This window comes from Prionailurus bengalensis, chromosome A1 (genome assembly GCF_016509475.1).
Source record: "Prionailurus bengalensis isolate Pbe53 chromosome A1, Fcat_Pben_1.1_paternal_pri, whole genome shotgun sequence".
Lineage (NCBI taxonomy): Eukaryota > Metazoa > Chordata > Mammalia > Carnivora > Felidae > Prionailurus > Prionailurus bengalensis.
Genome location: NC_057343.1, coordinates 70282459 through 70307721, shown reverse-complemented (window position 1 = coordinate 70307721; position 25263 = coordinate 70282459). Strand labels below are relative to the sequence as shown.

Genomic DNA, 25263 nt, shown 5'->3' with positions numbered 1-25263 from the left:
AGTTGTTGAAATCTTTCCTGCGGAAGTTCAAGTAGAGCCAGACGGACAGGCTATCCATGTCACCTTCCTGGAGAACTCTTCCTGAGAGCCTTCTGACCTCCCTGTAGACTGGTGGTCTTCCACACTTGGTCCTCTTCTGGTATCTCGGGTCTTCTCTCCCTTCATACGTGGGATTCCCCGCGCTGCTCCCGGCAGCCTATTTTCTGTGTCTCCTGTCATTGTCTGTCCTGGTTCACTCTGTGGGTGGAACATATCTTGAGGGGCCTTTCTGTGACTATGGGTACAAGGGAGATGGGTTTTTTGAGGTTCTGGGTATCTGAAAGTTTCTTTTTCTTTTCCTCTCCATTTGTATTTTGGCATGGTCATAGGGTGGAAATTATTTTCCTCCAGGATCTTGAAAGCATTTCTCTACTGTGTTTTAGCTTTCATTTTTGCTGTTGAAGAACTCAGTGCCACACCAGTACTGGATTCTGTGTAGGTGAGCTCTTCGGTTCTTCCTGAGCCTAATAGGATCTGAATTTTTTCTTGGTGATCTCAGTTTTCACAAATAACTTGCCTTCGTGCAGGAAGCCCTTTAAATCAGGCAGCTCACATCTTTCTGTGTTCTCTTGTCCTTAAATTCTTATCTGGATGTTGGACCTCCTGGACTGGTAGTTTTATGCTTTTAAACCTATTTTCTATTTCTTTGTCTTTTTTACTTGGCTTTCTGGGAGATTGTTTCAGCTTTTTCTTCTAGCTCTTTTAAATGAGTATTTCTGCTCTTGTTTTTTAAATTCTAAGAGCTCTTTTTGGTTCTCTGAATGTTCTTTTATTGTTTCAGTTGAAATATTTGCTCTTACCTCCTTGGGTATGTTAATTGCAGTTACGTTGCCTCTGCTCAGAATAGATCTTCTTCCATAGCCCTTTCTCCCTTCTTGTTGGTTGTGGTCTTTAGTTGTTTTTTTTTTTTTTTAACCTTTTTTAAAAATTAATTTATTTTTTACGAGGGGTGGTGTGGAGAGAGAATCCCAAGCAGGCTCTACACTGTTGGCATGGAGCCTCATACAGAGCTCAGAGTTATGAGCCCTGAGATTGTGACCTGAGCTGAAATCAAGAGTCAGATGCTTAACCGACTGGGCCACGCAGGTGCCCCTTTTGTGGTCTTTCTTTCCTTTTTTAGTGTTTATTTTTGAGAGGGAGAGAGAGAACACACAAGCAGTGGAGGGGCAGACACAGAAGCCAAAGCTCCAGGCTCTGAGGTGTCAGCACAGAACCTGACGCGGGGCTCGAACTCATGAACCGCAAGATCACGACCTGAGCTGAAGTCAGACACTTAACCAACTGAGCCACCCAGGTGCCTCTTGTGGTCTTTATTTCTAATGGTAGAGGTCACCCTCCAATGTATTTATGAGTGGGGGAACAATTGAGCTGGTTGGAAATCTGAGCCCTTGAATGGAACTTTTCCAACCTCAGTGATACCGGGTGGTTCTATTGACGCGAGAGATAAGGAAGGAATGGCTGATGTCAGTTTCTTTCAGCTTTTTATGCAGTTCACCTTCCGGGAGAAGCCTCTGACCCGCTCCTGTCTGCACCGTTTATTGCCCACACCTGATGCTCCCCTGGGCCGACCCCTTCTCCCTCCCGAGGCCTGATGCCCAAGGAGCACTGGGCGGAGGGGAAGGACTGCGTGTGGGTGCAGGTAGCTTGGATCCCCCGTTTTTTAGCACACCGCCTCTGTCCTCAGCTGTGTCTGCTGCTGCTGGCTCCAGACCCGCTCAGCTTCCTTTCTGGGGACTGTGCTTTCCCTAGTTCCTTGATTGGGAAGGCGGGGCAGCTGCCTAGCTCCGAGCGAGGAAGGCCTTCTGGGTGTCTAACCACTTTGTTAATTGATTTTGATTCCTTGTTTTAGATGCTGCCGGTTCCTGAGTTGTGGGGATTTAGCGCTGCGAATGGGCTTGGTTCTCTGCTCTCTCCACCTCAAGTTTAGCATCTCTCCCTCCTATCTTTCTTCCCACTTCTGGAATTTCATTGCTCTTGGTCTTCTTTCCCCTCCTCGTAGGCAAGAGTCTTAGCCTTTTAAGAAAACTCCTTTCATTATGGTTTTAGTGGGATTTCAGGATTGACCAGAGTAGACGCTCTCTACCTGGACGTCCCTCTCTCCAGTTGTTACAGATGAATGAATGAACAGGAAGAGTACAATGTGAATTCCACGGTCAGGACTTCGCAGCACCCTGGCGCCGGGAAGGACTCCCGAGGCCCTGTTCCCTTCAGGAGAGTGTGCCTTCTGTTCTATCTCTGTAAGTCAGTGATGATGTAAATACATGCCTGTTTTTCCATATCCCCAGCAGTGACCTCCACTTCCCTAACTCGGGCTGCCAACCTGCTTGTCTCCACTTTGTGCCCCATTTTCTAGTCTTAGGATCGTGTGGGCATAGGACCATTGCTGGGAGCCTCCGTGTAGCTCTTGGGAGAAGCGTTTTATTTGGTGGCTGTAGGTTTGGGGGGCCCAGCCCGCGGCCTGGAATTGAGTGCGTGCCACCCGGGGGAGGGGGCAGGTGGGGGCAGTGTCCGTTAAGGCCATGGGTTCTGTGGTGGTCGGCCAGGTTGTGGGGGGAGACGGGGCAGGTGTTGAATGGCCGCCGGGGTGTTGTGGTGACACATGGCAGAGCCCCACATTAGAGAATCGTGTGCTGGGGACTGAGGGCCATGGGGGGTCCCCGCTCGCTCCCTGCCCCTTGCAACCTTGACGCCTGGCCCGACGCTGCTCCTTAAATACCCCGTGTTATGAACAGGGAAGGCAGCTCTTTGGGACGTTCCCCTAGAATGATTTCCTACTTAAGAACCAAGTACTTTTTTCGGGTAGGAATTTACAGTGATAAATCACTGAGGAAAAATGAAAAGTAACCCGGAACTTGGGGGCTGGACGTTGGTTAGCAGTTATCTTGAGCAGTTCCTCGTAGGATAATTTTTGAAGTTACGTGTAGCGTGGTTATAGTTGTTAAATTGCCTCCTGAACTCCTGACAAACTGAGAGCCAGCCGAAGAAAGGTATTGTTTGAGTTTCCTTGTGTTTGATGCACTCTCATCATAGCAAACATTACTTGAGAGGTAATTCGAAAAGAAAAAAAGAGAAGAGGCGTCACGTACAGAGTTACTCACTTCCTCAGTGGCTCCTACTGGTAGGCGGCTTTTCTTTCTCCTCTTGCTCCTGTCCCTGAATAGTAAAGGTGCCTTTGGCTTTGCTGTATTGATCAGTTGAGAAAGTAAATATTTGTTGCTCTTTGTGGAAGGAAGCCTTGAAGGAGTAGGACGAACCTATCTGGCCTTCCTCTCAAGGGTAGGGCTCTGGTGGGCGGCTTAGGCCCTCGGGCAACCCTCAAGGCCCTTGCCCGGCATGGAAGGGCTCGGACACCGGTTTTACAGATGGGAAAACTGAGGTTCAGGAGGCTTAACCAGGGCCCCTCAGCTCGAAAACAGCCCTGTTGAGGGTAGAGTCCTAACTTTTGATGCCAGCATTGGTGGTGGTAGTGGTCTTCCTTACACCAGAAGTCCTGCCACCGAGCCTCTCACGTCCTGCCCTGGAGGCCCCTGTTTCCCTAAGGGTCAAATTGTGTTTATGGCTTCTATGAAACCAGTCCAGGCCTGATAAGAGATGGTACCTTGGGCACTTTTATTCCCACTTTTTTTTTTCTTTTGGACTTTTAAAGATTTTGTCCATGCTCCAGTATTATTTTTAAGTGGCTTCCTAGCATTCTGGATTGTGGCTGTGGGGGGTGGTGACTTGGATGGTAAGATGTTTTCCCTATTCCTGATCCCCAGTCCCTCTCCTGAGCCCCTAGGGCCCCCCCCACCCCATCCCCCAGGGTGGGATGGGGGCCTTTGGCCTCTGTTTAGTGCCTTTCAGTTATTGCCCGGATTAGCTGAGAAAAGTACCCATAATTAAACCAGTGGTTTTCAAGGTTTAGCATCTATCGTCATCACCTGGAGAGCTTGATGAACTGCACACTGCTAGGCTGTTGGTCTGGGATAGAAACTAAAAAGTTTTCCAGGTGCGTGGCTGCCTCAGGGACCACAATTTTGGAAACCATTAAACTGGAGAATTCAAAATCCTTAAATGCCTACTGCTCCCCGCTGTGGGACACTCTATAGTGATGCCCATTTGAAAGCTCAATTGAAAGTCAGTGCTAGGGGTGCCTGGCTGGCTCAGTCTCAGTGGAGCATGTGACTCTTGATCTCCATGAGTTCAAGCCCCACGTTGGGTGTAGAGATTGCTCAAAAATAAAATCTTAAAAAAAAAAAACAAAACAAAAAACCAGTGCTTGGAACTTACGGATTGTAGAAGACTGACTTTGGGAATTGAATAGACTTTTGTGAGACTTGTTAGAGCCTTTACCATTTTAGCATGTATTATAAAACTTTGGGGGAATAGAGGAAGATGTGTGTTCTGCATTTTTTTGATGTCAGAACCTTACTTTGTAAGGACTGCATCTCTGAGAGCTGGCATTCCATGATTCTTTTGGAAAACCCCGAACCAGTACATAAGTCCTGAACCTGATAGTCTTCCACAGTATAACCTCTCTCTCTTTCTCTCTCTCTTTTTTTTTTTTGAAGTTTATTTATTTACTTTGAGAGAGGGTGAGTGGAGGAGGGACAGAGAGGGAAAGGGAGAATCCCAAGCTCTCGCTCTGTGCTTGGGAGTACAGAGCTTGATGTGGGGCTTGAACTCAAGAACCGTGAGGTTATGACCTGGGCCGAAATCAAGAGTCAGATGCTTAACTGACTGAGCCATCCAGGTACCTCAATGAGGATAACCTCTCATAACTGTTGTTTTTATCATGACATTCCCTGCTTAAGAATCTCTGGTTGTTTCCTGATCAAATACAAATTCCAGCTTAAAACTCAGGGCCTCTTGTTAATAGAGGGCTTCCTCTTGTCCTGCTTTTCAGTCCTCCCTGATCAGCTCACCGCTCCCCTCTGCCTCTGCCCATCTATCTGCTCACCTAGCAGGGTATCCCCTGGTTCCTTTGTCCAGTAACTAACCTCTGGTGAGCTGTTAGTATTTATATCAGGTGGCCTTCTTTTTCCTTTTTTAAAAAAAATTTTTTTTTTCTAATGTTTATATATTTTTGACAGAGAGAGACAGAGCATGAGTGGGGGACGGGCAGAGAGAGGGAGACACAGAATCCGAAGCAGGCTCCAGGCTCTGAGCTGTCAGCACAGAGTTCAACATGGGGGTCGAACTCACGGACTGTGAGATCATGACCTGAGCTGGAGTCGGGCGGTCAACCAACTGAGCCACCCAGTTGCCTTCTTTTTTCTTAATTGGATTTGAAGGGCAGACCTTCAGGGAAGGTGTGTACCGTCCAGCTAGCTCCCTGACCGTGCTAGAGCACAGGTCCCCAAGAGGAGCACCTGGTGGGGGAAGGGCAGTCAGGAAATGAATGGGCTGTCTCCTGGCAAATTTGCTTTTCTTTCTTGTGGGTATTCTGTTTAACACTTAACATACACATATATGTTTAAACTGGGAAAAGTACATTCTGGGGCAGTAGACTAATGTTTGGGATGTGACAGGTTTTGTGCTTTTATGTATAAATAGTTGATTTGGTTTTTAACTCAAAAAATGATTTGTATTTCTGTATTAGCAGTCTTTTGTTGGAGTGTTCTGTGGTTAGCTAGACTCTAGTTTTACCACACTTGCTTATTTGAGAATGGCTTTTGGGGGGAAGGGAGAGGTCTTGATGTTTTTTGAAAGTGCATTGTAATTTTTCTGAGGTTGGTTATAGGGCTTTGTCCGGTATAAGGGTAAACGGGATATTACGCAGACTTAGGAGATGGACTGTGTCAGGAAGGGTAGTTGTGATGTTTGGGTTCCTCTCTCATTTGTCAGTGAAGAATCTGAAGTCTTTCTAAAAATAGACTGTGTCATTCTGAGGGCTTTTCTCCATTTTGCCTCCTTTAGGAAACAGCGAGGTGCTTACGTGGCCTGGCTTCATTGTAGTTACCTAGGCTGCCTGTATTTGTCTCCCAAGTGTGGGGGGGAGGTGGAATGTGGCTGGAGGGGGACACACCTGACGGTGGTGGTGGTCTCAGCTCACACTTCCAAAGGGGCCTGGGGTCATTAGCACCAGCAGCCCAGGGTGTGACTGTAGATATTGGGGGCTGAAATTTAATTTCTGCTTAGGCATGAAGCAGGGTCATTTTTTTTTTTTTTAACCCTTATTTATTTTCGAGAGAGAGCATGCAAGCAGGGAAGGGGCAGAGAGAGGGGGAGAGAGGATCCCAAGTAGCATCTATGCTGTCAGCACAGAGCCCAGATGTGGGGCTTGAACTCATGAACTGTGACATCATCATGACTTGAGCTGAAGTCAGACGCTCAAGTGACTGAGCCACCCAGGAGCCCCAGGCCATGTTTTTAAGTGATTACATAGTTTAAAACAGTTTTGAGTTGAAAAGCAGTTTTGCCAAGGATCCACCTGATCCCTCCCTTCAGCCCACCACCAACATAAGTGTGTGTGTATGTTTATGTTAATGAATGTGTGGGCCGATAACGTGTGTTAATTTCTTTTTTCTTTGTTGTAATCTATCAGTAGCCTTTAAAAAGCTTGTGCTGTAGCACTCCTGGTCAGAAGTTGTTTTTCCTCTTTGTAGTTGCAAAAAAAACCCACAATTTAGATTTTATTTCCAAAAGGAACAAACTCTTTGATTCCTGAAAAATAAGAGTGAAAGTTACTTTAAATGATAAAATATGTAAAGCCCTTTTAAGTGGCATAGGGGAAGGGAAGAGAGGGAGGCAAACTGTAAGAGACTCAAATACAGAAAACAACCGGAGGGTTGCTGGAGGGGTGAGGTGGGGGGGGGGGGGTTGGCTAAATGGATGAGGGGTACTCAGGAGTGCACTTGTGATGAACACTGGGTGTTATATGTAAGTGATGAATCACTAAATACTACTCTTGAAACCATTATTACACTGCATGTTAACTAACTTGGATTTAAATTAAAAGATAACATAAAAAAATAAGATGGTGAAGTTCCCAGTATTTTTTCTACAGGGTTTGTTGCACATACTATTTTTTCATGTTTAAGCCATAGAAGTCAAGGCTGGTCTTGAAATTCCATGGAAATGATTCTTCCCTTTGTCCTCTTGTGTCAGAGTAGCGATAATTGTGTTTGTTTCTGCTGAGGAGTCTGTGATCGTAAAGCTCTTTGAAAACCAGTGGAAGGCCTTCACGTGGTGATCCACTGTAGTGTGAGAGCCCCACCGCTAACTCTGGCCACGTTTCCTGTGTGTAGTCTATTAAAAAGTAATGTGAAACGTGGGGTTGAAGATGGGTCCAGAAATAGGACCCCCCCCCCCCCGCCTCTGGGAAAATACTCTCACTCTCTCCCCCGTTGAATTATTATTATTATTAAAAATATTTTTTAAAAATGTTTTAAGGGCTTTTATTTTTATTTATCTATTAAATTTTTTTTTATTTTTTTTTCAATTTTTATTTATTTTTGGGACAGAGAGAGACAGAGCATGAACGGGGGAGGGGTAGAGAGAGAGGGAGACACAGAATCGGAAACAGGCTCCAGGCTCCGAGCCATCAGCCCAGAGCCTGACGCGGGGCTCGAACTCACGGACCGCGAGATCGTGACCTGGCTGAAGTCGGACGCTTAACCGACTGCGCCACCCAGGCGCCCCTATTAAATTTTTTTTAATGTTTATTTTTGAGAGAGAGGGAGACAGAATCCAAAGCAGGCTCAAGGCTCTGAGCTGTCCGCACAGAGCCTAACGCAGGGCTCAAACCTATAAACCGCGAGATCGTGACCTGAGCCGAAGTCGAACTCTTAACCGACTGAGCCGCTCACGCACCCTTAGTTTTATTTATTTTGAGGGATATAGAGAGCAAGCAGGGGAAGGGCAGAGAGGGAGGGAGAGAGAGAATCCCAAGCAGGCTCCGCACTGTCAGTTCAGAGCCCAGTGCAGGGGCGCAAACCCACAAACCGCGAGATCATGACCTGAGTCGAAATCAGGAGTCAGATGCCCAACCGACTGAGCTGCCCAGGAGCCCTGGTCCCCCATTAAATTATTGTTAAAGCGAAAGCATATTTGGTCCCACTACTTGAATATAGCTGGGGGTTTTTTTGTTGCCTTTTTTTTTTTTTTTTTTTTGCTTATTTTCTTGTATCTGTGCATACATATATTTAAGACATTGCAGTTATACATACACAGGTGCACATATTTTCCATTCAGAAATGGATCATAGATATCGTCCCCCGTTTCCACGTGATTAGTTTTATCACCTTAACAGACTTACCCTTGCCTCCTCCATGTAAGGTGTGCCTCTTCTGTGGGACACAGAGCTCCAGCCAGAAAGCACAGTCCTGTTTGGCTCTGCTGGTTGGAGTAATCTTGCCACTTTCTTTTACCTTTGGAGAAAGAAAAGCTTCTTCATCATTCCTTCTCCTTTAACTGGATTATTGGAGAGCACTGTTACTGTTATTTAATGTTTTTGCAGTTAATTGCTTTGCTTACGTTGATAAGCTGGACCACTGACGAGGTGGTATTGCAAATTCCTGCTGGGCTCCTTATCCCCTGCTGGAGGAGGAGGAGGACAGTGCATATGGACTGGAGCCCCCGCAAAGACTGTGCATGTGTGTGCATGCCTACACTGGTGTGCACAGTAACTCGACCACAAAACCACTCTCCTTTCTGGGCGTCCTCTAGTCGGTGGGTCAGGCAAATTGTAGGGACCTGAGGGAGGTGAACGGCAGGAATTCTGCCTGGCTGAATTGTATTCTTCTTAGTTGTTCTTCAGATGAAGACTTTATATATGTGATAAGCTTTTCTAGTTTTAAGGTAGCTTTGATATCATGTATGTTTCTTTCCAGTCTTTTGCTTTAACGAGAGGTAATAGATGATATGGAAACTGGCAGGACCACGGGAGGTGCAAACATGGTGACTTAAGATCACTGCTCTGAACAAACATTCACCCCGAATAGGACCAGTCTACTTTTTAGCAGTTTCATAGCATATGATTCATGCTGGGTATTCGTGTTTCCTTCCTGTACATGGTGCACACATGAGCGAGGGGCTGCTGGCAGCAGTGGTCCCAGTGTTGAAGTCTGGATGCCTGGCCGCATGGAGTGGCCACGGGGCGGGGGCCACCACAGTCTGTTAGTGCAAAGAGGGGATCGCGCCATGTCACTTGCCCCTGTCCTGCCAGCTGGTTTCAGATCAGTTTAGATCTTCCCTCTAAAGGAGTTAGGAAAAACGGTTGCGTTTCAGAGACTTGGGGGTTTTGGAACTTGGAATAAGGGACATGAACCTGTACTAGTACCCTTCTATGATATGTATGTTTTTAACGAATAGAAACATTTGAGAAATACAAGGCAAACGATAAGAGAATTTAGCATTACCGAATTCTGCCGGAATCCGTTTGCCTTTTCTCTTTATTCAAATTTAGAAATTTTTCTTTATCGTATGATTGATTGTCTTTACTTGTTTAGCTCTTATGAGCGTGGACACGAAAATGGGTGTTGGTGGATAGACATGCAATTAAAGAAGAGGAGGAAGTAGGGACCCCTGGGTGGCTATGTCGGTTGAGCGTCCGACTTCGGCTCAGGTCATAATCTCACAGTTTGTGAGTTCGAGCCCCGTGGCAGGTTCGGTGCTCACAGCTCGGAGCCAGGAGCCTGTTTCAGATTCTGTGTCTCCCTCTGACCCTACCCCACTTGTGCTCTTCCTCTCTCTATCAAAAATAAAAATAAAAACATTTAAAAAGAAGAGGAAGTGCTGTCAGATACTGTGTGGTAAAAGTTTTTGCTATTTTAAGATGAAACATTGGAAGTGTAGACTGGCTGGCCATTTGCCTTGTAGCATTTAAAATTTTTTTAAAGTTTCTTAAAAAATTTTTTTTAATGTTTATTTTTCAGAGAGAGAGGGAGAACGTGAGTGAGAGAGGGGCAGAGAGACAGGAAGTCAGAGGATCTGAAGTGGGCTCTGCACTGATAGCATAGAGCCCAATGTGGGGCTTGAGCCCAGGAACTGTGATATCATGACCTGAACCAAAGTCAGATGTTTAACCGATTGAGCCACCCAGATGCTCCAAGTTTATTTATTTTGAGAGACAGAGAGAGAGAGGGGGAGAGAATCCCAAGCAGGCCCCACTGTGTCAGCACAGAGCCCGATGCAGGGCTCGAACCCATGAACCACGAGATCACGACCTGAACTGAGATCAAGAGTTGGATGCTTAATTGACTGAGCCACCCAGGTGCCCCATGCGTTGTAGTATTTTATAAAACAGAAAAATTTGGTAAGGGATATATTAATATTTTGATTGTAATTTATTGCCATAATCACCACGGTTACAGTTTGATGCAAACAGAAGCAAAATTTTTCATGTGTCAGAAATAAAGTTTAAAATACAGATCTTCACCAAATGCATTTCTGATTTCATTTGTAAGTTTGCTGGTTAGAACGCCTATGTGTTTTCTTATAGAAATGAGTTTATAAATGGTGGGTAAATTGTGAGGCTAGGCTAGATAAGCCTAACTGAGCTATAATTTAAGGGTCAAAGTCCTGGTTCTGAAGGCAGGAAGCCAGTTGGTAGAAGACAGCTGGAGGAGAGGGAAGCCTTTTCCTTTCGTTTCTTGGCGTAGGACTGGCCCTGTGCAGGCCAGGGTGGCCTCTTGCAGGGTGCTGGCTCTGTTACTCCCAGGCCCTTTGTCCTCCATCTGTTAACGCCTCCTTGGTACTATGGCTCTGGTATGGGACCTCTTTACTGCACCCCCTGCAATAGGTTTCAGTAGTTTCCAATTAAAGATCCGATTCCTTGTTTTAAAACTGATTTTAGCTGGCTGTTGGGAAAGCATCTATACTAGTTGCTACAAGCAGTAGTCCTTGATTGTAGGGAGAAAGTGTGTTACTCTAAGTAGGTACCTAAAATGCAGAGTGTCAGGCAGTGAAAGGTCGATGGCATCTGTAGGCGAAGACGTATATGCTTGAGGAAGATGGGTCTGCCATGTCATACGCCGTGCTGGCACTGGAATTGGGAAGGTAAATGATAAGCCCTGTCTTCAGGGAGCTTACATTCTAACAGCAGGGGGCATGTATGTACACATGCTTGTCAGTGGGCTCAAGGCAGCTGTAGAAGTGTCAGGCACGGAAGCAGCACAGAGGAGGGAGTAATGAAAAACCAGAAGGTGGCAGCTTGAAAATCGATAAAGGAAGTGGTGCCCGAGCTCTGTTTGAGACCTGTGAGTCCTTGTGCTCTGAACTCTGCTGTCCCGGCATCAGAGCATTGCCACCTGAGGCCCCAGGGTGAAGGAATGGGTGTTAATCCGCTGTCAGTGGGCTGAGTTCACGAGCTGACTGCCCTGACGTCAGGAGCAGCTTGCAGTTTTCTGAGGTGGCAGGAGTTTCTTTTGAAAAAGTTGTAATAGATTAAATCCTATGCCAGAGCTCCAAGTACCTAGCATTTGTTTAATTTTTCACTCTGAATCTCTTTCATGGGTGGTTTAATGGATGTGGCTCCTGGGGTGGATCAGAAAGCAGCTTTCCAATGAGCTGGAGAGCAGAATTCAACAAGCACGTTCACACATTTTAGTTTTTGGTTACACCTGGAAAAATCGGTGTAGAAGCCTCTAGATCTACTAAACAAAGAGCTTTCGTTTTAATCCCCATTGATGATGCTGATTTTCCTGTGGGGCTCCTTACTCCACCTGGTTCAACCTGAGAGGGAATTGGGAAGAATGAAAGCAGTGTTGGGGTGGGTTGTTTGCGGTGATTGCACTGTTAAAATCCTTTTCTTTAATAAGTGTAAAACTTAGGCATGATAAGATGCCAGTTCCCATGAGAAAATGATTTTGGAGTTTTATCTAGTTGGTTTACTTTTAGTTAATCTCTAAGGCTTGATGGTTTAGGTAACTTGGGGGTCTGGAGATGACAGTTTATGAAAGTTGCTGGGTTAAATCAGAACTGCTCAGTTTTTTTACTCTGTTAGCCAGAACTAATTTTAATAGGTAAAGTGAAATGGCTCATTTTGCAGTTCTGTTCTGTAAAGAGCGGTGGGCAATACGTGTTTTGGGGAAGTGCGGACTCTGGGGGGAGTGACTGGAACAACAAAGAGACTCATGTTCACAACAAAATTGAGCAGAGGATACAGAGATTTTCCCTTCTGTCCGCTCCCCTCCCCACCGCTGTCAGTATCCTGCACCAGATTATATTGGTTGTAATTGATAAGCCTACATTGGGACATCATTATCATCCAAAGTCCTTAGTTGATGTTAGGGCTTGAATAACCGTTGCACATCCTATAGGTTTTAACAAAATGTAATGACATGCATCCACCTTTATAGTATAAAGAATAGTTTCACTGCCCTGAAAGCCTCTGTATTTTAAAAACATGTCTTTTTGGTTCACTGGAATATTTTTTTATCTGTACCCCATTTTCTCCTCATTGGCTTTTTTAGTTTCTGACTTGACCAAGTAGTTTCTCTCAGTGTGGGGGAGCCTAGGTTCCTTGGTCTCTGTCATCGTGAAAGCTGCATGCATTTGGAGTTGTCAAGATGCATGCATCCAAAATTATGTCTTGAGAAGTTAGTGGCTCTTGGCAGCCATCCAGGAACCCGACCCCGGGGAGATTCTAACGGGGGGGGGGGGGGTCCTGCACACTTCCTTTTTGGTTCTCTGCTCCTTCAATTATCTTGTGACTGTTAACAGACATGTTAAGTTAAAGGACACTGAACATGGAGGTACGTATGTCGTACATTCTTCTCTAAGTAGATCTCCCTTTTTGTTTTGACTCCCTGAAATTTCCCTCATCCCCTCCTTTCCCAGCAGGGTGGGGTGGAAGGACATCTCGAATTAGGTGCGAATTAGGTGGAATTAGGTGCTTTGCAGGTGATTTGCTTCTGAGCCTGTTCTGCCTCCACCTGTGGCCTCACGCCTTCATGTCCTGAGGCTCCGAGAAGCTGCCCTCACTCTGACCTGTCCTCAGCGTCTCTCATGCTTCTGACCTCGGTTTGGTAGTTAGGGTTTAAACCCCTTCCTATAACTCAGTTTCTGTGGAAGGCTGTTGGGGATGGTACGGAGGGAAAAAATCCATGTGGTACCCCCTTTCTCCCCCCCCAAACTAATGTAGATTCCTTTTAAAAAAATTGAGCTATTACAAATTTTAATTTATTTAAAATATTACAGAAGGAATACATAATTAACTGTAAAAAAAAATCAAACAATGCAGAATTGTATGGTTTTTATTCCCCAGGGGTAGCTAATGTTGAGGGTTAGGATTCTGTGGTTGCGTTAATTACAAAGGCGGGGCGGGGCGTTCAGTGGGGCGTTCAGCGGGGAGTTCACTCTTCTCCATTCAGAACTGAAGGGGAAGGCTGGGAGTGCCTTTTGATGTTTTTTCTTCCCAATCTCAGCAGCTCCATCAGAAATGTCACCAACCTCTAAGACCTCTTAAGCAATCCAGTTTCTGCCAGCACTTAAGTGCTTTTCATAGTCTTGATGAGACGGGAAACTCCTTCCTCAACAGATTTATTGGATGTCTGCGATGTTGAAGCCCCATGCTGGAGGCTGGGGAAGTGGATGAGCTATGCCTGCTCTTAATGCGCTCACAGCCCATTGTCCTGCAGACATTCTGACATGCCCGGCAAGCGCTGGGAGTTCGAGGTGATACTAGTCAAAGTGGGTGAAAGGAAGGAAGCCTTCCTGGAGGAGGTGGCATTTGAGCGTGTATCTGAGTAGTTTTTTAAAGTGCTAGTGGGTGAAGGGCATTCCAAGCAGATGGGGTCTTTTCATAGAATTGGCTGTAGTCTGGGGTAACTGGTGTAGATGAGTTAGATTAATGTTTTTTTCTTCTTCCTACCTAAGAAAATGGGAAAGAAAAGGCATTGGAAAGATTTCAGTTTGGAGTAGGGTAAGAGTGCTAAAAAAAGGTGACATCTGGGGGTTTCGAGTCAGGTGGTGTCTCCTTAATGGATTGGATAATCCAGATTATCCAAAAGTGGCCTAAAGTGGCTTAGGTGGCTTCCTAGTTTATTTCTGATTTGCTTGGAGGACACATAACAAGTCGAGATTGGAAAACCTAGGTAGGTCTTGATTTCTACAGGCTGGTCCTAGTATATTACATACATACACGTTTTTGGAAGTTGAACTTAGTCTTTTTTCCTGATTCGGAAGTGTTTTGTTTTGTTTTAAATTGGGCTAAAAACACATTGAGGACAGAAGGCTGTATATTTTGCATGCTTACAGTTGGGCCTCTGGAACTAAGCAAAAATACCATGCAAATGAGCATTTTTACCTTTAAAAAAAAATGTTTATTTATTTATTTGGAGAGAGAGGAGACGCAGGAACCCAAGCGGGCTCCGCACTGTCATCGCAAAGCCTGACGTGGGGTCTGATCCCACGAACCGTGAGATGATGACCTAAGCTGAAACCAAGAGTTGGGCACTTGGCCACCTGAGCCACCCAGGCACCCCCAGTGTTTTTACTTCTGAGCCCAGACCTTTGGGTTGTGTTCACCTGGAAGAAGGCTGGCTGTGTCCCCGAGCTTTCTCAGGAGGCTGGCGTGTGAGGACGCTCAGGTGGATTTCGGCAGCAGTTACGGGTGGCTTGTCTTTTGAGGAGACACAACTATGGGACGGAGGCAGCTCCTAGTAAAAAAAAAAGAAAAGAGGGGCGCCTGGGTGGCGCAGTCGGTTAAGCGTCCGACTTCAGCCAGGTCACGATCTCGCGGTCCGTGAGTTCGAGCCCCGCATCAGGCTCAGGGATGATGGCTCAGAGCCTGGAGCCTGTTTCCAATTCTGTGTCTCCCTCTCTCTCTGCCCCTCCCCCGTTCATGCTCTGTCTCTCTCTGTCCCAAAAATAAATAAATGTTAAAAAAAAAAAATTAAAAAAAAAAAAAAAAGAAACAAGGAAACTTTCGCCTTCTCTGAAGAGTCTCTTCAGTTGGCAACGACCGTCAGTGTTAGCGATGTGTCATGACTTGGGATGAGCACCGCTTTGAGGTTAGCTGCTGAGGGGGGGACCCTGCTGCTGTGAGATTCCTGTAGAAAAGTCCAGATCATTAACTTGAAGAGTTGTAAGATGTGACTGCCTGCTCTGTGAGGTTACACCAGGCTTAGCGGGGAACAGTGGGTGGCATCAGGCTGATACAGGAAGTTGATCATCTTAGTTTGTGATTAGCTGAAGATATTTCACGTGGTTGGGGTGAAAAACTCCCTTTACCCGAAACCTTTGTGTGTCACATTGTGGTCATCTACACGGTGTCAGGGCGGGGTTGCCAGTGGAGTTGTGTTAGCAACAGTCCAGTTGCAGAGGCCTTTGAATCGTGACCATTGTGGTCCTAGCCCTGGCTAACAATGGGGGCTTCTCTACTTATCGTTACTTAGGGCTTACCCGAAAGATCCAGATGCGGATTGAAGGCCATACAGTGGATTGAATAGTTTTATTAAGGAGATTAAGCAGTTTATTCATTTTTCTTAGAGAAAGATGTGGCATGAGGGGGCGTGGTGGCATGTGTATGTGGCTACTGTGTGTGATTTGAGGATAAACCCTTGGGACAGGTCAACTCCTTGACACCTGCATGATTTATCTTCCCATCTCCAGCCATTAGTGAAGTTCACTGAGTGCCCGTCATCTGCGTTTCAACTACTGCATGTAATTTTAGCAGTTGTGACTCAGAAGAAAAACTCGAGTAGGGCTTCAGGTCAGACTATAATGGGAACATAGGAGCATTTGTTATATACTGGTTAAAAAAATTTTTTTTTCATCTGTTATTCTCAGGAAAACTATATTTATGCATTTGCCTGTCCTTTTACAGATGAGTAAACTTAGGCCTGCAGAAACGAGTAGCTAGCAAGAAGCGGAGATGGCTTTGAACCCACGTGCATCTGGCCGTGGGCGCCATATTCTTTTCTTTCCACTATGCCAGGTTCTCTAGTGGATTGGCCTACTGATCTGGAGAGTTAGGGTTTTCAGTTGAGTTCTCAAGGGAGAAGGGAGGAATTGGTGACCAGGCTCCATTAATGGCATCACCTACTCTGAGGGCTTAGCAGCGGACCGTTGTTCTGTATGACGAATAATTACAGTTTGGGATGGGTTTATTGGAATATTTGGGTAGGTGATGGAGGCTGTGATATTGAGATTTAGAAAAGGTTACTTGTACGTGTTATGCATTTTTTCAGTTTGTTCAATTGGTAGGAAAGAGTTGGTAATAAGGCCGAGGTTTCTGGGTTGATTGCTGAGTGTATCTGGGACCCTTGCAGAGAAAACGGTGATTCACAATTACGATTTCATCTCCTCCTCTTACCTCCCCACCCCTGTGGCAGACCTATGCAGGAATCAGTGAAGAGGGGTCTCAGTACCAATACTGGGAAAACAACACACAGCCAGCGCTCTATTGATGTAAAAAAAAAAAAAAAAATCTGTATCTTTTAAATTTTTTCAATTAAAAAGTGCGTTAAAAAGGGGAGCTGAGACACGTGAAGAGTCATTCATGTGTTATGTCAGTTTTGAGTTGAGAAAATCCATCTTGTTGCTTATTTGAGCCTGCTGCTTGGTTCTGGACACATTGTAGAAAGTGAGAAATGGGAATTGGACTTTCCATGATGGCGTGTGTGCTGCCTGCATTTGTGGGATCAGAGATGGGAAGCCCTGTTGTGGGTGCTCATGAGGAAGGTGAGCAAGCAGCCCACTTACCTTTGGGTTGGTTGAAAGGAGGCCGAGGAGGAGGAAGGCAGGCAGCGGGGTGGTGGGTGAGGCCTTCGCTGCCCATGAGCAGTGGCGTTGGCCAGTGGATGGAAGAAAGCCTCTGTTCACCATACTCTTGGCAAACTTAGTCACTTTATAGCAATATCACCCGTAGTTTAAGCTTTTTGGCAGGTCTGATAATTTTCATCATTCAAAAAAGGAAAGCAAAACCAAAAATATAAAAAAGTCTTTTATAAAATGAATTACTCCAGGGGCACCTAGGTGGCTCAGTCGGTTAGGCGTCTGACTCTCGGTTTCGGCTCAGGTCATGATCTCAGGGCTCGTGAGTTAGAGTCCCACATCGGGCTTCGCGCTGACAATGCGGAGCCTACTTGGGATTCTCTCTCTCCCCCTCTCTCTCTTTGCCCCTTCCCCGTGCTCGCTCGCTCTCTCGTGTGCGTGCTCTCTCTCTTTCAAAATAATAAAAACAAAGTTAAAAAATGAATTACTCCACTATTATTTGTTTTTTGTAACATTTAGCGGAAAGAAAAAAAGTAGGCCTTTGATAGCGAAGGGTCTCAGATGAGCCATCTGAGATCTGGGGCATCTCTGGTGGGAAAACCCAGCGTCACTGGGCAAGGTGATCCGTGCCCTGTGCAGGCCTGCCCTTTATCAGGGGTTCATTGGGAAAGGGGCGTCATACTCCACCTGGGCCCTGCAGCCTCTGCAGCCTTTGCTGCCACTGTTACCTTGCTCTCTGCCTGCAAGTGAGGAGCCACTGTCCTTTTAACTGATCGATTTCGTATATTGAAACTATTTCTCTCATTCTTCAGTGGAACCTAGAATGACAAAGATTTTGAGGGGGGTATTGAATCACACCCATTTCTTAAGAAATTCCTGTGATTTTTCCCGGTTTCTTTCAACTTTCATGTTTCCTTTTTTAGCTTTAGAAGAAACATTGTAATGGGCTTAAAGTAAATGCAAATATAGCAGAAATTAAGTTTTCTTCCTTCAGGTGATTTATCTTTTTTAGCCTTTTGCTTTTGTTTATTGGTTCTTTTGGAGAGAATTGTTTAAGAGGAATGGAGTAATTACAGTGTTTGGTGTAATACAGTTCAGGATGTTTAATGTATTATAGGAGCCCATTTACTGCTTTTAGCTTCTTGATTATTGTCCACATTGATTGAGGGTAATGGATTAGAGATGCCCAAAAACTGACCTCTCCCAACCAGAATGGTTTGAGCCAAGCATTCTGGACCATAAACTTAAAATCACCCTAAAGTCAAGTCTGGACTTCCAAAAAAAAAAAAAAAAATCTTTTAGGTTATGTATGTGTTTGTCTGTATTCATTAGAAATGGAAATGTTACAGCTCTGCTTTTTTCTTAGTGTAAATTTGTAAAATAAGCTTACTTGTTTTAAGACTTGGGACAATGCAGAAAAACATCAATAAAAAAGCCCATAAACATCCATTGTTAACATTTTAATGTACGTTCTTCTGAAGTCCTTTCTGTGAATCACCCACCCGTCCTGCCACATACAACAAAACCAGAACCATTCTGTATGTACTGTTCTGTAATGTTCTTTTTTTCATATTAAACCGTGGAATGTTTCTGCAAGTCAGCAAATCATTATTTTGAGTGGCTGCTCGGTATTTCATTGTAAGGCTGCAGAATAATTCCTGAAATTAATCCTATGTTGATAACTGCTCAGGTAGTTTGCAACTTAAAAAAAAAAGGGAAATGCCAGTGATTATACGAATCTTTCCACTTACCTAGTTATTTCCTTAGGATATATTGGTAGAAGGACTTTCATTTTTTTCTTTCTTTTTTTTTAATATTTTTAAATGTTTTTATTTAGTTTTGAGAGAGAGAGACAGACACCATGTGAGTAGGGGAGGGGCAGAGAGAGAGAGAGAGACAGAGAATCCAAAGCAGGTTCCAGGCTCTGAGCTGTTAGCACAGAGCCCGACGTGGGGCTCGAACCCACAAACCGTGGGATCATGACCTGAGCCGAGGTCAGATGCTTAACAGGCGCCCTGTATTTACTTCTGTTTTTAGGTATGGTTCATGTATGTTGTTGCTTCCCTAGCTGGCACCTTCTCTGATCACGTGTATCTTTTTAGTTCTTCCTTTTTAGGTGATTTTTGTTCTCTTTTTCATTGTTTGCCAGCAGTATTTTACTTTTTCTGCTTTTAACATGGATGTTTATTAGGATAATGGCTTTTATTACCTTCAACTGTGGTGACTAGATTTTTTTGGGGGGGGGACTAAAAAATCTTTAAAGGAGTGTTCTGATTTTCTTTAGTTTTTTTTTTTTTATTTTTAATGTTTATTTATTTTTGAGAGAGACAGAGAGCACGAGTGGGGGAGGGGCAGAGAGAGAGGGAGACACAGAATCTGAAGCAGGCTCCAGGCTCTGAGCTGTCAGCACAGAGCCCGACATGGGGCTCGAACCCACGGACCTGAGCTGAAGCCGGACACTTCACCGACTGAGCCAGCCAGGCGCCCCCCCCCCTTTTTTTAAAATTTAATTTTACTTAATTTGCAATTCCAGTTAGTTAACATACAGTGTTAGTTTCAGGTGTACAGTGTAGTAATTCAGCACTTCCATACATCAGCCCTGTCTAGTTTCTTTGAGTCAAGAGAAGTCTTTGAAACGATTCCCCTGCCCGCAGCCTTGGCCCCTGCTTTTCCTAGAAAAGAATCTCATGTTCAGAGAAGCCGCTGCTTGCCTGGGGCCCCGCAAGTTGTGGATTGGGTCCCTCCTCTTCCCGCAGCTTGGCTCAGGTGTCCCTCTACTTGGCAGGCAGTCTTCAGTGTGATGGCTCTTTCCTCCTTCTGTTGGAGGCGGACTTCTCGTGGCATCCTTCATTACCTTCAGTGTGGATCGGAGGAGAGCGGCATAGATGGGCCTTTCGTGGGCTTTGTTTCTCTGGGAGTCTCGTTGCAGTGAGGGTGTGAAGCTTGGGTTCCGTCAATGTAATCGACTGTGAATTGACGCCCAGATATTCACACTTGGCCAGTCTGCCTGCTGAGCTGTTCTCCTTGGGCGTAGGGCCAAGGAGGACCCCGGAGGAAAATGAAGCTTTTGTGTAGCACGTGGTTTGTGTGGCCTAGACAGGTGCGCGGGTGACTGGGTCTCCCAGGTGTCCAGCAGGAGATGGCTCACTGCTCTGGTGATGTCCTTTAAAGATGTGCCTGTTGGTTTAAAGCTTCCTTGCATAGTGTTTATTGATGACTTATTCTTTTCCGCTGGCGGGAGACGACAGTATGTCACTGTGGTCAGTAGGGATGGCAGGAGCCCGCCCCACCCAGCTCCTTCCCTGCAACGGGAGCACAACAGCTTCCTTATGGAAGGGACCTTGCAGAGGTTACCTCCCTGACTGCAGTCAGAGAATTGAAGAAATACTGAAAAGATAATTTTAAGGAGAAACTTACCATTGGTGCAAGTCTGGAATCTTTCTGTGTCAGAAGCGCAGAAGCACTTTTGTATTTCATTTTTTTAAGTTTATTCGTTTTTTGAGAGAGACAGAGCATGAGTGAGGGAGGGGCAGAGAGAGGGAGACACACAGAATCTGAAGCAGGCTCCAGGCTGCGAGCTGTCAGCACAGAGCCCGATGCGGAGCTCAAACCCACGAACCCCGAAATCATGACCTGAGCTGAAGTCGGATGCTTAAACTGCCGAGCCACCCAGGCATCTCAGGGCATCCTCTTCATTATTTCAGCATAGTATTTTCAGACTTCACCCTTGGAGGTGGGGGATGGCTGGCATTTTCTGCCAGTTGGGAGGTCTGTAAGTCAGGGGTGTCCTTGGATGCGACCTTGGGAATGGAGGGGTGGCTCCTCTCTGCCTTTTCCCTCTTTCCACTGCGAGCAGAGCCACTTCTTTGGCCCCCCTTCTCCCGGGCTGCTGCGTCTAATCTGCTGTGGGTTAGGGACCTTTCTCAGAGTGTGTGTTGTGGACCAGAACGTTCTGAGTGAGGGACTGAGGTCCCCTCCTGGGCAGAGCGGTGCAGGTGAATTCAGGGCTTAGCATTCGTGACCACTATTTCTGTGCTCGGAGGCCTTTTTGCGCTTGGAAGTGGAAGGCATCGTGCTTCCTCAGGGTTGAGGTTTCTAAAACCTGACCTCTGAATCAAAGTGGAGTTGCTCTACGGGAACAATTGGGAACAAGCATCGTGCTAGCGTCCCTTAAATCTATACCCCCTTCATGCTGCAGTCCAGCCCAGGGTGGGGGTGGGGGACTTTGTTGCATTATTCATTTGATTTGCTTTTCAAGTGTTTAGTTCTCTTTTTTGGGAATGCAGCAGCTCTGTACTATCCTTGGGTAGGGACGGATTTCACTGAAGTGGTGAACTTGTGGAGGGTGGTGTGACTGGCCATTTCTTCTCACTCAGCCAGGGAGCAGAGCCCGGGCCCATCTTTTCTCTCCTCTTACCCTGGTGGCCTTCTGGTGAGGCGACTTTTCCCTCATGCCCCGAGTATTTCCCCTCCTTGAAAAGGGGATTTGATACACAAAGGTGCTGTGGAAATTAGGAGCCAGGAAACCTGAGTATTTACGTATTGTTAAAATTTGTTTTTTAATGTTTATTTTTGAGAGAGAGAGAGAGAGTGAGTGAGCACGAGTGGGGGAGGGGCAGAGAGAGGGGGAGAGAGAGAGAGAGTCCCAAGCAGGCTCTGCACCGTCAACGCAGAGCCTGATGCTGGGTTTGAACTCACAAACCGTGAGATCATGACCTGAACCGAAGCCAAGAGTCAGACGCTTAACTGACTGAGCCACCCAGGTGCCCCTCAGCTATGTGAGATTTAATGTGTCCGTTTCTTAATCTGAAGTGAACTATTTTTTGTACTCTTGTCTGGAGTCTAAGATGTCGTATGTATGAGGGGTGTGTGGGATTACTGTGTTATAGTTGAATTGAGCCCAGAGTCTCTGAGGTGGGCTCGATTTTAGTCACGGTCAATAAAATGCAGGGTGGAGGTTGGAGGAAGTTGGAACCAGCCTCCTTATTTAGTAGAGATTGTTTCTGAGACTATGCAAAGGGTAAAGTGTGTTGTTTTTTGTCAGACTTGCTGCCCTTACCTCCTCGACCCCGAGGGTTGGCTGGGATCGGTCCTTATTCAGCAGCATCGATGTAGGTTTGCATACCTTCCAGAGGGCTGCCTGTTGTAGTCCCTGTTTATACTATTTGAGAATGGCTGACATACCTGCCTCCGCTGGGGTTGGCGGAACGTGGTGCCGGAAAATATTAAATCATGAGAGTTGATCACCTTGTCCAGAAAATAAGGCAGTTTTGTGAACCACCTGAGTCTTCCAGGTGCGATAAGTGGCCGATGATTAGGGGAAATGAACTCATTGAATCTTTATCCCCTCAAAAGATTCGGAAACCACAACACAAAGCTTAGGTGAGTCGCCCAAGATCATTAGGCAAATGTGTGGTAGAGGCAGGCAGACTTTGAACGAGTTTGTCTCAAAAGCCTACACCCTTAACCACTCACTTCACGTTTCTACCACGAGGAAGTATGTGGTATTTCTCTATTCAACAACAGGTCTTGGTATGAGATGGTAGGAAGTACGTGAGTTCTAGGCCGTGTGGGATACAGTGAGCAAAAACATTTTTCCTCACTGCTGCACTATTTTTGCTACTGTACTGGTTGAGAAAATAAACTCTTGCATTTCCAAGGCAAGGTTAATGTAGTTCTTCCGTAATAATTACGGTGTTTTGAAGCATCGCCTTCTTGGGGACTGTTCACTAGGCAGATAAAATGGCACAGAGCGCAAGTGAGCCCGCGACTTACTTTATCGCTTTGCTTGCTGTGTTTAATCCTCTTGGGACAGTATCTGGTGTGTTTATTAAATTGGCTGCTTCTGAGTCAAAAATAAATCTTTCCTGAAAGACGTTAAGATTTTATTTTAGATTCGATTGTAAGTTCCCTGAGCCGCCATCTTTTCGGGATCTGATCCTAAAGATCATGCTCTTCTCCTCTTAACGATCCCGGAAGTTTTCGTGATAATGCCATAATGAAGACATAAGACAGCCTCTTTTTCTTTTTTTTTTTTTTAAACTTCTTTTTTATTTTTTTAATGTTTAGAGTGCGCACATGTGCGAGCAGGGGAGGGACAGAGACGGGGTTAGAGGATCTGAAGTGGGCTGTGCGCCGACAGCAGAGAGCCCAGTGTGGGGCTCGAACTCACGAACCCGTGAGATCACGACCGAAGTCAGACACTTAACCGCCTGAGCCACCCAGGCGCCAAAACCTCTTCTTCTTTTTAAGCTTGGAACAGAGACCGACACTGCTCTTCATAGAGTTGATCAGGATACATCTTGCTGTTGAGCAGCTTGAAGCTTCATGGATACCCTTGCTTTGTGGCCTGCCGTGGCCCTTGTGTTTGGGGGCAGGTTGGGTGGAAGAGTAGACAGCAGTGTGAAGTTTTGGGGGATCTGTGGAAGCTATGGAAAACCCCAAAGCTTGTTTGTTTTGTTTTCCACAAAACCATTCATTTATGGACATCGCCGCGCTCCCCGCATGCCAGGTATTGCACTAGCTGATGAGAGAAGACGAACTGTGGGAAGTCCTTGCCCTTGTAGGCCTCACAGTCCTTTGGGGGACACACGTGAATACGGGCACGCGGTGTGCGATGTGCCTGTGGGATGGTGGTGTGTTGTATTTGACCACAAAATGTAGTCCCTCGGGTGTACAGTTCAGTGATTTTTAGGAACTTTCCCGAGCGGTGCAGCCCTCCCGGTAAGTCAGTAGAGAACATTGCCGTCTCCCCAAATGACCCCTTGTGCTTGATTTACAGTCGACCTCTGTTCCCAGCAGCCCCTACTCTCCTTCGTCTCCATCGCTTTGACTTTTCCGGACACGTCGTAGAAGGGAATTCGTACAGTCTGTGGTTTCTTGTGACTGTTTCCTTTCACTTAGCATGTTTTCGAGGTTCGTGATGTGGCATGTGTTGTCAGTAGCTTGGTCCCTTTTATTGCCGCATAGTGTCCCATTGTATGGATGTGCCTCTTTGTGTCTGTCCCTTCACCAGCTGAGGAACATCTAAGCTGTTTCCAGTGTTCCAGTGAACATTCGCGTGTATGTCTTTGTGTGGACCCTTAGGATTTCCACTTCTCTTGGGAGTGGAATTGCTGGGTCATATGGTGGTCTTGTGTTTAATTTATTGAGAACCTGCCAAACTGCTTTCTGAAGTGGCCATACCATTTTATGTCCAACTGGCAATTTAGGGAGGGGCGACCTATTTCTAGTAGATTTAATAGACTTACCAGTACATCCAATATAATAATATTGATATTGTTCCATTAACATGGCAAAATGGAGAAAAGCAACAAAAAAATTGTTACATTATTTACCTCTTTGGAGGCATTTTATGGTTGTAGCCTTCTGTACCCACTGGTTGAAGAGGTGTGTGCTTCAGGGCAGTGTGATTGGAGTGAACAGAATGGAAATTGAGGGGCATCTGGGTGGCTCAGTCGGTTAAGCATCCGACTCTTGATTTCATCTCAGGTCATGATCTCATGGTTCATGGGTTTGAGCCCCGCGTCGTGCTCCACGCTGACAACGCTGAGCCAGCTTGAGATATTCCCTCTCTCTCTCTCTCTGTCTCTCCCTCCCCCTTTCTCTCTCCCTGTCTCCCTGCCCCTCCCCCACTCGTGCTCGCTCTCAAAATAAAAAACAAAAAAAAAAGAATAGAAATTGAGACCAGTGTGCCAGGTGGACTGCAGGCTGAGTTAATATAAACATCTTGTCCTTTCTATTTCGTTTGGTGGGCATGAGGATCTGTGGTGTAACTCTTTCTGTAAGTTTTAGTTATTACAGCTTTCCTTTCAGTCACCGCCCAGCCCTGGACTCCTGCGTCTCCTCATTTAATGTTTCTTCTGATATCGTCCAGGAGTCGTGACAGCCGTTGGTAGGACAGAACAAAGTAATACCTTTACTGTGGTTTCCTCAGTGCTCATGAGGTTTTTTTTTTTTTTTTTTTTTTTTTTTTTTTTTTTTTTTACCTCACCTTGGGTCTGGTGAAGGAGCAAGAAGGGAGGGAGGGCAGGGGCTGTGTGGGAGGGAAGAAGGGTCCACGGAGGGGACAGAGGATGACACAGCGCAGAAAGTGAATAGGATAGCATCTCTGCTCTGGAGCCCAAGGCCAACTTAAGGTGCAGGTAACTGGATAAAGGATGAGAAATTTACCCTGGGCCAGACACTGTGCTTTAGGGTCTAACACTTCTTCCTTTACTAAAACCTGAAGTCTGGTGTGGTCCTCCGGAAGGAGATTCTGGAAATGATGAGGATTTGCTGCATCCCTGTGGATTTGTGACATTGATGAGGGGCGATGGAAAGCACGTATCTGATGTGACGCTGGAAAACCAGGATGCAGGCTGCCAGTAAAATCTGCATGGTAGGGTCTGCCAGTTGTGAACTTGAACCGAACCTGCAACCAAGTAGCCAGGTATGATGCTGCTGGCTATCTCACGCAGCTGGGTACCAAGTCCCTTCGTGCTGGTGAACCCACTTAACCTCCCACCGCCCCCAATGCAGGTGCTTTTATTGTCCCCATTTACAGAAGAGGAAACAGAGGTCCACAGCAACTCAGCAGCTTGT

The 25263-nt window shown here is 45.9% G+C and overlaps 1 protein-coding gene across 2 annotated transcripts in view; it reads left to right on the top strand.

The window, feature by feature from the left end:
* STK24 (serine/threonine kinase 24) overlaps nt 1-25263 on the top strand; it is a 121239-nt gene that overhangs the window by 8572 nt on the left and 87404 nt on the right. Inside the window, exon 1 of one of the 2 annotated variants that reach the window (XM_043582027.1) lies at nt 2161-2276. The exons of the other annotated variant lie outside the window; for it this stretch is intronic. The gene's annotated coding sequence lies outside the window, so the exon portion shown is untranslated. Of the gene's footprint in view, nt 1-2160; nt 2277-25263 lie in introns of those variants that run through there. 2 annotated transcript variants of the gene reach the window in all.